A 12,046-nucleotide genomic window follows, 5' to 3' on the forward strand; every position below is an offset into this window, starting at 1 on the left:
GCAAAAAGTCAGCTGATCCCACTGTTGGCAAGGGAACAGCACACACACACACGCACAAAAAGATGCCACAGAGGGGCACTTATGGCAGCAATAATCAGTTTTCACTTACCCTCCGCCGTGCTGGAGCTGGCAGGCAGCAGGGGCTGTGCTGGCCATTCATTTGCTGCTCAGCATCCCTGAAATGCCTTTGGCTGGACAAGTTTCCTGCAATGCCTCCAATTCAGCAGCCAAGCTGTTCCCTCAAGATAGATGAAGCATATAATTTTATATACACTATGATAAAGTCCAGCTCTGTTACGTTGATTAAGCTATTCCAGGAATGAGAGTAGGGTACAAAACTATATCCCAGGCAGGAAAAGTAACCCCTGCCACAGTGTGTGCTCCTCTCAGCATCTCATTCCCTGAACAGTAGGGATGAAATATCTTGTTTCTGAAAGCTGGGGAGCATTGGAATTAAAAAAATGTTTGCATTCAAAAAAATTAAAATTAATATTAAGCAGCAGAAGAGAAATCTGCATAATGTCAAATTCACTCGATTTAAAGTAATTACGTCAACTACAAGGCGGGGGAGACAGCAAAAATTATTGTTTTTATTATCTTGCCACAGCACATGAAAACAATTATTGGCCACAGGCATGAAAAAAGTCCTTTTGGTAGGGTATTTAGACCAGGAGAAATGCAGAAACATTTAAATTTTTAGTATTTTTCTTGAATTATCAGAGTACAAAAACCTCTTGGCAAGCAGCAACCAGATAAACTTCTTTTACAGACAAAAATATATGCCTGTATTTGCCTTATGTGATTTATTTATCTGTCTGGTTTGGAAAAATCATTTTTGCACATCCAAAATAATGACAGCAATGACAATGATTGACAGTAAGTTTGAAAATTAAGATTCAGAGCCACTAGAATTTCATCTGCAGTCCCATTCTGTTCATATTTAAGTGTCTTTAAATTGCACTTAATTTGCACATTTGTGATTTATTCCTTTGATGAAGTAAGATATCTAACGGCAACAGAGAACCTACTGATTAGAATCATCACCAGTCACTTCTTTTTGGTTCATTAAATCACTTCACAGCTGCCTAATGTTCTCCAAACAGGAGGAGTATTAGAGGAGCTTTAGTGCTCAAGAAAAAGAAATCAGTTCCTCTGGAGGAATGTATGTAAATGCAGGGAATATAAGTACAAATATTGATATCCACTGATACCACTCAACAGGCTGAAGTTACTTTTTCCTGCTGATGAAAATTAAATTGAGGAAATAAACACTGATGACATCCAAATCAGACAGTTTTGTTTGTTTGTTTGTTTGTTTTTACAGGGGTCCATGTATTTAGTTCTGGGTATGCAAAATTATTTTTCAGAAACAAGGATATACAAAAAAATTACAGCTCCTTTCAGTTGAGGATTTGGAATCCCTTCAGACAAGTGCCTCACTTCCAGCTCAAACCTCCTGTTTTCCCTAGGATTATGGATTATGGAGAGCATTAGCAGCTGTCTTGTTCTGGAGCACTGCAACTTTCCCCTCTCCCCAGCTCCTCCCTTGGTACCCCTGGTCAGTCTGGTCTCTTCAGAATCACTAAAACATTTTTTCCCCTTCTATTTCCCCCTCCCTATACTAAAATAATCACTTAGCCATGCTCCTGTCACCCCAAATCAACTTCAAATTCCTTCTGAAAACCTCGTTTTTCTCGGGAATTTTTTCCTTCTTCCAGTTGGCAGCATTACTTGGGCAGTTCTCAACTGTTCCCCAGCTGCTGCCCGTGCTTGGCCGGGCATCTGGCTCCCACGCAGGGCACCAGGCTTCCCAGGCTTTGCTCACAATAATAGGAAACTTAACACTCATTCTGGGGACCGTTAATGTGAAAAGATCTTTTGAGCTTTCCTCAAAGAAAATGCCAGAGAATGTTCTGTTGGCAAACAGCTGTTGGTAACCGGAGCCCTCACCCCACTGTGATTTAACTATTAAAATTACCTTTCGAACTCACATCTCTCGATTTTTTATTACAAAATTTAAATATTTCTTTCTACCTGCTTTAAAAATATTGGTTTTCCCTGTGTCACAGCTGTCAGTCCATCATGAAACCTGGAGTTTGCCAAGCTGTGTCTGTAGCTATTGGCCAGAGGTAGAGACACTGCTGAGGTCTGGGAACACTCCATGGGGCAGGAGGTGTCAATGTGACTAAACTAGGGACCGGTTCTGGAGCTTTAAAACTGCTGATTGACACCTCAGAGCGCTTGGGAAAACTATCTGCATGCACTGACATATATAGCACCTCTGTACATGACTTTGTATTATGTTCCTTGGCAAAAGTTGGGCTTGAAATCTGTGAACTCTGACATCCACACAAATTTGAGATACTGATTAATTTGCCCATCAGTTTATGCCAATTTATGAGATCATAGAATCATAGAAGGGTTTGGGATGGAAGAGACCTTGAAGACCATCAAATTCCATCCCCTGCCTTGGGCTGGGACACCTTCCACTAGCCCAGGTTGCTCCAGACCTCATCCAGTCTGTTCTTGGACACTTCCAGGGATGGGACAGCCACAGCTTCTCTGGGCAACCTGTGCCAGGGTCTCCCCACCCTCACAGGTAAGAATTTCTCCCTAATATCTAATCTACACCTTCTCTCTCTCAGTTTAAAGCCATTCTCCCTCAACCTGTCCCTCCACACCCCTGTAAAAAAGTCCCTCTCCATCTCTCTTGTAGATTTTTTTTTAGTCGATGAATTTATTTCCTGTGTAGTTTGAATTTTATGAGCATGAATGATGTGATGAAATCAGCCTGACACTGACATTCTGTTTGTTAAGCTCCCACTGGCAGTGGGCAGTGCTCTGAGACTCGGGTGATGCTCCCAGCCCTGGTCCATGCTCCCAGCCCCGGGCGATGCCCTCAGCCTCGGTCCGTGCTCTGGGATCTGGGCAATGCTCCCTGCCCCAGGTGATGCTTCCAGCCAAGCCCACCCTCTGAGTCCCGGACGATGCTTCCAGCCCCGTCCATTCTCCCAGCCCTGGGTGATGCTCCCGACTCTCTGTCCATGTTCCCAGTCCCAGAGGATGCTCCCAGTCCCTCTCCGAGCTCTCCCGCCCCCGCGCTGCCCCCGCCCGCCAGCAGGTGGTACCCGGCCTTTACAAACCAGCCTCTCGCATCCCCGGGCGCTCGCTCTGTGTTCAACCAGCGCACACAACAAAGCTCAGGGACGGCTTGTTCTGAGCCGTGTTCCTCAGCTCCTCGGCCAGACCCGGACAGGAAAACCCCCCGCAATACTCAGTGCCTTGCGCTCTCCATCCCCGGGTCGCACTGGCTGGCAGGTCCCCCTTCTTTTAGGTGTGACGTTGTTTTACCGCCCTCTAACCAAATCCATCGTGCAGCAAACGTGGGCTGAACACACTTCTCCCCCTCCACGGCCATCGCCAGCCCGAGGGGAGCCAGGCACAGCCCAGCCTTGATGTGCTAGAAAGGACCGGACTTAATCTCCAGTTCAAACCTGGGCCGAATTCAGAAGATAGTTCCCCATGTGAGTTGCATTTCTACACAAAAATCCCAAAATACATTTGTAGGTGTTCACGTATTTTAGGATGACAATAACAGTAATAATTATAGTAACGTCATAGATTGACTGATTTCATTCTGTTCTTGGGTGACCTTACAAGCACTCTTGCAAAAGGTAAATCAGAAGATCTGTTTTCCCAGCCATATGTCTGCAGGTTTGTTTTTGTTACACAGAGTCACAGAATGGCTTGGTTTGCACCTTAAAGCTCATTTCATTCCAAACCCAGCCATGGGCAGGGACACCTTCCTCTATCCCAGGTTGCTCCAAGCCCCGTCCAACCTGGCCTTGGACACTTCCAGGGATGGGGCAGCCACAGCTTCTCTGGGCAACCTGTGCCAGGGCCCCACCACCCCCACAGGGAGGAATTTCCTCCTCACATCTAATCTAAATCTCCCCTCATTTAGCTTATAACTCTTCCCCCTTGTCCTATCATTATCTGCACACGTAAAAAGCTGCTCCCTTACCAGATCTCGCTGTGTACAAACACTAGATCTGCCAGACATGTTAGACATAATTCCCACTGCAGCTCTCTGTCCCTAGGACAGACAGGACAGCGTTTCTCTGGGGATGCAGTCGGGAAGCTCAGGAGCAGTGCTGTGAGCACACTCCAGCCTTTCCTGTGGGGTGAGTACAGGCTTGTGAACTTTGTCCTGCTCCTTTTTGGAACTTCTGCTTTCTGCAGAGACATCAGACAGGTGTCTGGACTAGTTATTCTCTAGTTTTTCACTTAGACAGAATGGTTTTATCTTGTATGCCAGTGCAACCAAGTAGAATCAGGCAAATATTCAGTTGAATGGCCAAAAAAAAATAAATCAATATGTAAGATGGGTGAGTGGAGCGTGCTCAAAGTAAGAACTCTTACATTGCATTGATTTTGTATCTTACCTAAAAAACCCCCACCTCTTTCTGTTCAGCTGCTCTATCCAGATCTATTTCAAACTCCTGCAACTATTCTATGGGATATTGGCATCATTAAATATTTACTTGTTATGAAGGCTCTGAAGTTCATGGTCATGTCTTCCAGCTACAGGGGCATCCATAAAAAACACAGTTCTAGGTCTACCCTGTAAACATGACCGTAGTGACCCAGAGCAGAGGGAGGGCTGATGGGACCAGGCTCTGAACTGAACATCAGTCTTTTACACCCAGATACATAAATAGCTTATTTTTAAAAGATAGCTAAATGTTTCCTCACAGATATATAAACATTCTTCCATGTCTGGAAACACTGTGTTGTAACACAGCATACCATGGCCACCAGTGGAGCGGAGCATTTTAAAACAAACAAACAAAGCAAAGAAATGACGATGAGCATGAAAACATGAAAGCAAATCCTCTGGAAGGTTTGTTGTTGCTGCCCTTTTAAAACGAAACAGTCTGGGGATTTGTAAGAAGCTTCAAAATATTGACAGTCTCACCTCCCTGCTTTTGTTTTTAAGCTCTTCTACCTTCAGCTGCAGTGCAGTTCTTTGATATTAAGTGTAGTTCTCTCCAATCCCATCCAGTTAATTACGTTTTAATAAAAAAGAAACTCAAATTTAATGAAAGTTTGCAATGATTAGAACATTATTAGAGCCATAACCTAGTCAGCACAAACACTGACTTAGGATAAATGTGATGAAGGGCTTTTCCCCTCCAGGTTCCTGGTTTTAATATCTAGTGAGGATCTGAAAGTCAGTAAAATGGGAATAGTCCTGATAGACAAATATAGCTGATACTCTGGTAAGCAAGAGCCACCCCCTAATCCACATAATAGCCTCATTACTGTTAATTAACTTGAAATGAAAGAGTAGGCTGTAAAACTTTAACACAGCTGTCCTAGAGCATCCTCACTGATCTCCCGGTGGTGCCCCAGTGAAGGCTGATGCTAAAGCCGAGTTGGCTCCTTCACTCATCCCCACCTCTCATTTACTGTGTTGCTTTGCTCTAATTAGGGGTGAGGGTCTCCCACCATCCCATGCTCCACTGGAGGCACCAAGTGTGGGTTACTGTAATCACAGGCAAATACAGTGCAGGTGTTTAATTCAGCAGGACACAACATCTGTATCATTACCTACAACTTTCACCTCCCTTTGCAGGCGTTACCATTTCTTTCAAACTTTTGAGGTGCTAGTTACCACCTCCACTAATTGCCTTCTCCTTCCCAAACCAGATTTTCCAATTTCCACGTCAGGCACTGAGCAAAAACAGAAACACATAGGCCATTCCTGTCGGGCTCCTCCACTACAAAGTGTGCTTTTCCGACTTCTGACGCAACCCGTCCTGACGTCGCCTTTTCCACTGGAAAACCGGTACCTTTTCCCTCACACCAGCTGTCATCACCAACACCCGCAGCCCCTGGATCCCTCCACACGTGGGTTCACCTTCCCAGCGCTCTCCTGGACACGCACGTTGTCCCTGGCAGGGTTTGGTTCCCTGTCACCAGCCAGGGACACTTTCTGTCCCTTGTCTCCGAAGTGCTTGCTCAGAAAATCTCAGCTCAAGCTCAGATGGGTCCTTTGGTCTCTGCGTCTCGAGTTAGTGCTGGATATGGAGCCCAGGGCTCCCAGCATTTCATCTGCTGCAGCCTGAACTTGTTCCAGAGCCTCTCTTCTGCAATTCCTTGTATCCCTCTGATGCCAAAATGCCATCGTGGCCTGCACTCATCCTCCAGCTGTAGGTGCTCCCTGTCTGATCTGAAATCCTTATGCCCCTTAGCAAGTCATGGTGCAGGTCTCACTACTCCAGCTGTTTTCCTTTGCCTTCTTATGAGTAAATCATCCTCCACTTTTCCCTGTTAATCAGGTGGACACTATATAAAATAGATATTATTTCTTAAGTTGAAGGAAAACACGATTTAATAAGTGAGGAAGGCCAGTATGTCTCCAGTAGTTTGGAAGGCACAATATGAATCTATTGCATTTATAATTTTGATAAGGACATTTGATAAATAGGCTTCAGGACTCAAGCATTTTAGCCCTCTGTAAGCTCTAATGCAGGAAAGGGCTCAATGAGTTGCCAGTGCTGCCATGGGCACCAAGGGGTGGTAGGAGTGACACTGCAGTGCTCTCTGAAATTAAAGGTTTGCTATCCCATTATCCCGCTCTTTCCATGGCATTGCCACTCCTGAAGCCAAGTAAGGACAACCCAAAGCCAGGAAAAGCACTTGGCTCCCACCTGTGGTCTGTGTCCAACACCAAGTGTAGTTCAGAGGGCTTAGCCCTTACCCTGAGCACGTGGGGGGAGATCAGCCCTTTGATCTGTATCAAACCTGCCACGGCAAAAGTCACTCCGGATATACAGACTGATGATGTCCCAAATATTTGTAGAAGCTCAGACTGTGACTCCCCTCCCAGTGCTTCCCAACGTATTGTGGTTGGAAACGGCGGCTCAGGGCCGAGCTCTTCCTGGCATGGTAATATGGAATAAATAATTTATGCCAATCTGTTATTAACAAATCTTTTCTTCCTGCACGTTATTTACACTCTGTGAATTTCACTTTCTGGAAACAAGTCCCCAGTGGATCTTCCATGGTTAAATCCAACCCTCTGGATAATTCCAGCTCATGAAGCTGTTCTACTGTATTTTAACAGGTAAGGGACTGAATTTGAGTGGAAAGAAATTAATTCAATTCCAATTCAAACTTGTTTTTTGAAATAGAAGCTTTAATTTTGTAATTCATTTTCCTACATTATCAAAAATTAACTCCTAAATTGTTCCAAAGGCCATGTTTCTTTTTCATCTTTTGAGCGTTCATGGAGAAACAGAGAAATCTGGATTATTTCTTATAGCAATCACAGTACATAAATTTATAGTCCATTTGCTGCAGCATCTTTGCAAAGGAAAGGTGCTGAACAGGAAATTACCCTCAAGCCCCAAATTATATCTTGCTGGAACCTGAATCCCTTTTTTTGTGAAAGCTCCTAAAACGCGTGGGAGACAGTAATGATCTGTACTGAGATAACACAAATAATTTTCTTACTCTTCACACGCTGAAATTAATTGGTCCTGAGCATGGCTTTAAATATGTGACATTAGAAAATCTCAGTTACCCCAGAGGAATGAGCTACCCTACGTTTTAATGTTGCATCATTGACTCATTTTGTATCCCTGGCCACGTGATATTGAGTCTGGAACGGGTGGCAAGATGTTTTAATTATGCATAATTAATTATGCAAATGTAGATAGCAATGCTTGTTGAAATTAATCATCCATTAGCACTGTGGGAAAAAAAAAAGAAATGGCAATCAGATGAGATATTGCTGCTGAAAGCTGAGTTGAAATTCTGTTTCATTTCACAATCAGCCTTCATGAAATATGCCTGATGAATATCGATTCACCCCGCTGGATAAATCTGCCTGAGGGAGGAGACACTTCCCAGAAGAGGGCAAGTAATATTTGTAATAATTAAAGGCCCATCTAGACATCAAAAAGCAACTTATGGAGGATGTTAAACTGCTTTTATTCTCATTTGTGAATAAGGAAAGAGTAATGCAAAAGAGATACTCAAGGAGAGTTGCTAAAAGGGCATTGGACATTCAAAACTCCCCAAAATAGAGGTATCTGCTGGCTCTATATCATTCCTTCCACCAGGGATCACTGCCATGTAACAGCTCCCAGGCCTTCACACCACGAGCAGCGTTGGGAAGAAGATGGTGTCTGTTCCCAGTGTCTTGTAAGATGGTCTGAAATTAATTCCTAATTCTTAATGTCGACTTCTTTAGCCAGTGGATGGGCTCAGGTTGGCCCTCGTGCTGTCCCAGGGTGGCACTCACACCTTTCCTCTCCAGGGGCTGCCCCCTGATACCCCCTTTGCCCTGGAGCTCCTTGGGAAGAGCGATGGCATTTCAGGACAGAGGAGCTGGAGGACACTGAGGAGACCAAAGGAGCAGCACAAAAACAGCTGAGGGCTTTTTCTGACCTTTTGCCCTTTACTTGCTTGCCTGTTTCTTTAAAGCAAGTTTACTCTTTTTTTTTTTTTTTTACTTCTTTAGTTTTTTTTTCTCCTGCTATCCCCATGAGGCATTCTTTCCTATGAGTCATCTACACCATAAAGAAATTGCTGTTTGGCTCAAAGTTCTGCTCCCATGCCTGGAATCAACATTTTTTCAGTGAGAGATAGGAAATGAGCTGAATTTGTGGGTGATTCATTATTTACTATTTTGACCTGAGATGTGTTTTTACCACTAACTTGAAAAGAAAAGAAAATCATATGATAAAATACCTAAAACATGAGGCCAAAGCTACACGAGACACAAGACATTAACATGCTCCTTAATGGTTTCTTTATATCATATATAGTAATAATCCCTTATATATTTTGACATTGATTTTATATTTTATCAGAATTATTAATGTGATTAATTTTATTCCAGAAATACCCCAAAAAGAGCATATTTTCTCATATAGTTCAGAAACATGGTAGTGTTTATGCATTTATATTCTTTTATGTATGTATGATACAACATAATAAGGCACTTTTTTTCAACACCTATGTAGCCAAAAATCATATAGATATGTATAAACAGAGCAGTCCTGGGCACTAAAGCCCACCCAAACTCAGCAAGATAAATTTGGAATAAAGCAGAATTCCAAATTATAAAACAAGTTGGACCAAAAAAAAAAAACAACCCTAAAGCACATCTAGGCTCAGAACCCCGAATTTGGAATAAAACAGAATTCCAGATGATAAAAGAACTAATCAGACCAAAATCCAAATCAATAGCCAGAGGCAGAGTCCCAGAAGCCAATTCCACTGGGAACATCTGGAAGGGCCCCAGCAAGAAGGTTAAGGATTGGTGGGCCATGCAGAGGCCTTGTTAGCAGGATTTTTAAGGGTATTTTAGTATTCATTCCAGATGAATCTCAGCTGTTGCCAGATAACCCCAGCAGTGCTATTTACCTGAGCTCCAGCCCAACAGGCTGACCCTGCAGGCAGCCCCACCCTGCCCCAAAATCCTCCTGTAAGCCAAGAAGGTGAAACCTCAGCACTGCTGCCTCTAGTAGGGATGTTTGTGATGTCCCTGGAAAGGTGGCTCCTGGGACCAAAGGCAGTCCAGAGACAGGACTTCCTGAACCATACAGTTGCTGTGCTAAGACACCCTGCTTTGGCCAGTTTTCCTCAGTGCTGTCAGGTGAGGTGTGGAAACAGATTCCCTCTCCCTACAGGGCCATCTCCTGGTGTGTTAAGCCATTTATGGTCCACCACAAACAGCACTGATGTGCTCCTCTGAACATGTGGGGGTCTTGTCCCACGCACATACGGGTCACAGCTCTGCTGAGCTTCGGACCCCACCGTGGATCCGAAAATCAGTGGCTACAGAAGCAGTCTTCACTTAAAGGGGTGAAAATAAAGCTCTGAAAGCCTCGCTTGAACCCTTTGAAAGTCACTTTCTAAAGTTAGATTTAGACATTTAGGTCATTACAGAGCAGATGCTGCCACTAAATTTGTTTGGATATAACTCACAGCAGCATTTTTGCCAGTAGAAACAAATTAGTAAATGCTGCCTGGCTCATTAAATCCTCCTGATTTATTCATTTCGAGCTAAAGCGGTTGCAGAAAGTTCTTAAGTAGTGCATCTCTATCCTTGGCAGATATTTAAGAAAAAAGCAATGATTTTAATTTTAACTGCAGGAAATGGGACACATCTGGGATCAAGAAGTCTCTTTCGTGGTGTCCATCACTTCAGGTTGGAGGGGGAAAGAAGGGAGATGAGATGAGGAAATTAATTTCCCAGAAAAGGTCACATCATATTCAAAAACTCTGTATAAATTAAATATTGTTCAGAATGATTTCCTTCGGTTGAAACGAACATGATCCATGTTGCTGTCCCACGATAGCTTCTGGAAATAAAGATGGTTTTTTCCAGTGCGCTGGTGTTTCCTATTTCACTAATACTCTTCCATCCACATAGTGATGATTGTGCGGCAATGAAACTGCCTCTTTATTCTCCATGCAAGCACAACAGAGGAAAGGAGAAGCTACCAGTGACCTCTTGTCCCATAAAAATATATGCCCAGTGCTGCCAAACTGCAATTTTTTCACAAATCCATGATTTTTACTTGGGAGGAAGAATGGGTTTTAAAGCCCCACACCCTTGAAGCAGCTAGATTGGCACGTACCACCCTAAAATATCTCATATGGCAGAAAGTCAGAGTTAAACAACCAGAGCCCCTAAACTGGGATTTACAAGCCACAGCATTTTAAGCCATCCCACCATTTTTGGAGCCTGATTAATGAGTGTGGATGGCAGTGTGTACAACCAGCACCCAAAGAGCTCTAACATTTTCCAATTTCTGCTTGGCTGCGACTACTTTAAACAATTACTTCAGAAGGGTTTGATGTCCAGCTGGGCATATGCTGTGCTGCTTGTGGCAAGGAGACCAGGGGCCTGTTGACCATCACTGGACACATCAAGGACAATCTGTTAATGACCAGACACGCTGAGGCTGTTCTGGATGCAGAGATATCCTGAGAAAAGCCCCAGATCCTCCTTTTTTTTTTTTGTTCTGAACCAGCCTCTCCAAACCATACTGCAAAATTTCCCTCCGGGTCTCGTGTCCAAACACAAATCCATTCTGTCTCTTTAGCACGAAATTCTATATCACAGCTGCTCTGTGGATGAATCTTTCTCATATTTACTCTTTTCAACCCAGAACATGCACTCCTTCACCTCTGACGGCCGCTCCCACTCTTCATCGGGGTAGAGGTGAGGGAATCTCTGGCCCCCATTCAAAGGGACTGTCCTCGGCTCAATCTGCTTGAGCTGTTAAGGCTCTTAAGCTAATTAAAAGCAGACCCATTCTCAGTCTTTTTCATCTTGAATGAGTGATTTCAGGAGGATGCAGCAGATCTCACAAGCCACGACACAGCTCTAACCCACCGTCCCACTGCGACTACCGGTGCTCTCTCAAGCCCCTGCACAGGAAATGAGATCTCAATGGCATTTCTGTCTCATTTCTGGAGGAGCCCAGCCCCATTCTTCTTCCTTTTCAGAACATGAACAATGTGTAGAGAAGTATATACGCTGCTCCTGTGAGCTGGGGTTTTGTTCATTGTTAGTGCAGTGAGAAATGCAGACTTTTCACACAGTTTTCTTTGTAAAGCCAACAGCTGCCTACAAGCGAATGCAAAGTCAGGCCCACAAAAACAATGAAATGACATGATTAAAACTTCCAATTCATCTTAATCCAGGGCCCTCTGGCACAAGCATTATAGTAAAGCCTTAAACAAATAGTTATAAGAACCATTTCTGTCATCACATCCCTGATGCAGAGTGGAAAAGCGTTCAAAAATGAGGTGTCTCTGTGTTCTGTCTCCTTGTTGGCTACTGCATCTTGCAATATGCTGTTGAAACACTTATTTGAAATCATGATAATAAATGCCACTGTCAGGTTTATGATGGTTCTTATCTCAGTCTTTCCCAATGAACTTAATTAATTAATAATTTACTTTCATACCAGTTTGAGGTGTGAAGATTCACACCTCCTCTGAATTACCCCCTCGG

The sequence above is a fragment of the Pipra filicauda genome, unplaced genomic scaffold, assembly GCF_003945595.2.
Source record: "Pipra filicauda isolate LSUMZ 115617 unplaced genomic scaffold, ASM394559v2 scaffold53_size3534045_pilon, whole genome shotgun sequence".
In the NCBI taxonomy this organism is placed as follows: domain Eukaryota; kingdom Metazoa; phylum Chordata; class Aves; order Passeriformes; family Pipridae; genus Pipra; species Pipra filicauda.